Source organism: Bremia lactucae, linkage group LG6 (genome assembly GCF_004359215.1).
Source record: "Bremia lactucae strain SF5 linkage group LG6, whole genome shotgun sequence".
Classification (NCBI taxonomy): Eukaryota; Oomycota; class Peronosporomycetes; order Peronosporales; family Peronosporaceae; genus Bremia; species Bremia lactucae.
In genome coordinates, this window is record NC_090615.1 from 2880153 (window position 1) to 2883593 (window position 3441).

A 3441-nucleotide genomic window follows, 5' to 3' on the forward strand; every position below is an offset into this window, starting at 1 on the left:
AACAAACAATCTCAGTCCAGTACGAAGACTGTAAAGGAAATCGCTTTATAAGATCAAAAGTGACTTTTCGTTAATTGTCTTGATAGAACGACTGTGGCACCTGGCCGTTATGTCACAAGGTCGTTACATCGACGAGAGAAACTTCAATCGTCAGATCGAACTGTCAGTCACAGCTGGGTTGACCGCAACGGGACTCGAACCGTGGCCTCATTTAGCCCCCTTATCACCAAAGTCGTTGCCGAAGTGAAACCTTAAGAGTCGTTTAAGGTAGCAACAGGTGCATACATTTTTAAACACACCAAACAGACGCAATACCACATTTAACACGAACGGAAAGCCCAGCTACGCTTTATTGTAGCTTGAAGAGCTAATGACACGATCACATCATTATTTGTGCACTACCACTTTTGTGTGAGACGTGGAAGCAGTAACCTGCCTTTCATCTAATTGTGCCAGATTGTTGACGAGCATACGGTGAGTAAGCTTCAATATTTATCGTTTCTAAAGCTGCTGTAGAGCAGACTTGAAAGCATAGGAGCTTCTTTGTAATATCGCGTATTGTAAAGTTGTTGTGCTATATTAAAGACTTTTCATACTGTCAAGACGAAGCTACGGCGTGCTTGATTACTTGATCTTTCAAATTGTGACAAGAATAACGGAGAGCGCATTCGACAGTCTCCGACAGGACACGAACCCGCAATCTCCCGCTTCGTAGGCGGATGCCTTATCCATTGGGCCACGGGGACGCAATCATTTGGAAGCACGATACTAGCATGTACAACAAACAATCTCAGTCCAATACGTAAGACTGTAAAGGAAATCGCTTCTCCAGATCAAAAGTGACTTTTCGTATATTGTCTTGATAGAACGACTGTGGCACCTGGCCGTTATGTCACAAGGTCGTTACCACGACGAGAGAAACTTCAATCATCAGATCGAACTGTCAGTCACAGCTGGGTTGACCGCAACGGGACTCAAACCCTGGCCTCATTTTAGCGCCCTAATCACCAAAGTCGTTGCCGAAGTGAAACCTTAAAAGTCGTCAAGTTTTAAGGTAGCAACAGGTGCATACATTTTTAAACCCACCAAACAGACGCAATACCACATTTAACACGAACGGACAGCCCAGCTACGCTTTATTGTAGCTTGAAGAGCTAATGACACGATCACATCATTATTTGTGCACTACCACTTTTGTGTGAGACGTGGAAGCAGTAACCTGCCTTTCATCTTATTGTGCCAGATTGTTGACGCGCATACGCTGACTAAGCTTCAATAATTATCGTTTCTAAAACTGCTATAGAGCAGACTTGAAAGCATAGGAGCTTCTTTGTAATATCGCGTATTGTAAAGTTGTTGTGCTATATTAAAGACTTTTCATACTGTCAAGACAAAGCTACGGCGTGCTTGGTTACTTGATCTTTCAAATAGTGACAAGAATAACGGAGAGCGCATTCGACAGTCTCCGACGGGACACGAACCCGCATTCTCCCGCTTCGTAGGCGGATGCCTTATCCATTGGGCCACGGGACGCAATCATTTGGAAGCACGATACTAGCATGTACAACAAACAATCTCAGTACAATACGTAAGACTGTAAAGGAAATCGCTTCTTAAGATCAAAAGTGACTTTTGTTCATCATCTTGATAGAACGACTGTGGCACCTGGTCGTTATGCCACAAGGTCGTTACCACGACGAGAGAAAAATCAATCATCAGATCGAACTGTCAGTCACAGCTGGGTTGACCGCAACGGGACTCAAACCCTGGCCTCATTTTAGCCCCCTAATCACCAAAGTCGTTGCCGAAGTGAAACCTTAAGAGTCGTCAAATTTTAAGGTAGCAACAGGTGCATACATTTTTAAACACACCAAACAGACGCAATACTACATTAAACACGAACGGAAGGCCCAGCTACGCTTTATTGTAGCTTGAAGAGCTAATGACACGATCACATCATTATTTGTGCACTACCACTTTTGTGTGAGACGTGGAAGCAGTAACCTGCCTTTCATCTTATTGTGCCAGATTGGCGAAGAGCATACGCTGGCTAAGCTTCAATAATTATCGTTTCTAAAGCTGATGTAGACAGACTTGAAAGCATAGGAGCTTCTTTGCGGTATCGCGTATTGTAACGTTGTTGTGCTATATTAAAGACTTTTCGTACTGTCAAGACGAAGGTTCGGCGTGCTTGATTACTTGATCTTTCCAATAGTGACAAGAATAACGGAGGAGCGCATTCGACAGTCTCCGACGGGACTCGGACCCGCAATCTCCGCTTCGTAGGCGGATGCCTTATCCATTGGGCTGCGGGGACGCACTCATTTGCAAGCACGATACTAGCATCTACAACAAACAATCTCAGTCCAATACGTAAGACTGTAGAGGAAATCGCTTCTTCAGATCAAAAGTGACTTTTCGTATATTGTCTTGATAGAACGACTGTGGCACCTGGCCGTTATGTCACAAGGTCGTTACCACGACGAGAGAAACTTCAATCATCAGATCGAACTGTCAGTCACAGCTGGGTTGACCGCAACGGGACTCAAACCCTGGCCTCATTTTAGCCCCCTAATCACCAAAGTCGTTGCCGAAGTGAAACCTTAAGAGTCGTCAAATTTTAAGGTAGCAACAGGTGCATACATTTTTAAACCCACCAAACAGACGCAATACCACATTTAACACGACGGACAGCCCAGCTACGCTTTATTGTAGCTTGAAGAGCTAATGACACGATCACATCATTATTTGTGCACTACCACTTTTGTGTGAGACGTGGAAGCAGTAACCTGCCTTTCATCTAATTGTGCCAGATTGTTGACGAGCATACGGTGAGTAAGCTTCAATATTTATCGTTTCTAAAACTGCTTTAGACCAGACTTGAAAGCATAGGAGCTTCTTTGTAATATCGCGTATTGTAACGTTGTTGTGCTATATTAAAGACTTTTCATACTGTCAAGACAAAGCTACGGCGTGCTTGGTTACTTGATCTTTCAAATAGTGAGAAGAATAACGGAGTTGCGCATTCGACAGTCTCCGACGGGACTCGGACCCGCAATCTCCGCTTCGTAGGCGGATGCCTTATCCATTGGGCCACGGGGACGCACTCAATTGCAAGCACGATACTAGCATCTACAACAAACAATCTCAGTCCAATACGTAAGACTGTAAAGGAAATCGCTTCTCCACATCAAAAGTGACTTTTCGTATATTGTCTTGATAGAACGACTGTGGCACCTGGCCGTTATGTCACAAGGTCGTTACCACGACGAGAGAAACTTCAATCATCAGATCGAACTGTCAGTCACAGCTGGGTTGACGCAACGGGACTCAAACCCTGGCCTCATTTTAGCGCCCTAATCACCAAAGTCGTTGCCGAAGTGAAACCTTAAGAGTCGTCAAATTGCAAGGAAGCAACAGGTGCATACATTTTTAAACCCA